Source organism: Montipora foliosa, chromosome 1 (genome assembly GCF_036669935.1).
Source record: "Montipora foliosa isolate CH-2021 chromosome 1, ASM3666993v2, whole genome shotgun sequence".
Lineage (NCBI taxonomy): Eukaryota > Metazoa > Cnidaria > Anthozoa > Scleractinia > Acroporidae > Montipora > Montipora foliosa.
The window spans coordinates 33,198,115-33,198,359 of record NC_090869.1 but is presented as its reverse complement, the minus strand read 5'-3'; positions in this window follow the sequence as shown (position 1 = coordinate 33,198,359).

The following is a 245-nucleotide window of genomic DNA, read 5'->3' as shown; positions in this document are numbered from 1 at the left end:
CCTACTGAGTTTGTACCATATCAGCGATGGAATAATAAAGTTTTTAAAGTTTTTACGTCAAGCGTTCTTAATGACAATTGCGCACGCGCATGTACGCAATAGACGGATCCAAGGCAACGAAAAGTTAACTTTACAGGCCAAGAGAACTATTCACACGGTTTTGTACCGTCACGAAAAGCTATCTCGTTGGAAGTTACATTTGAGTGATTTTAAAGTCAATTTTCGAAAAGGTTTGGTTCGCAAAG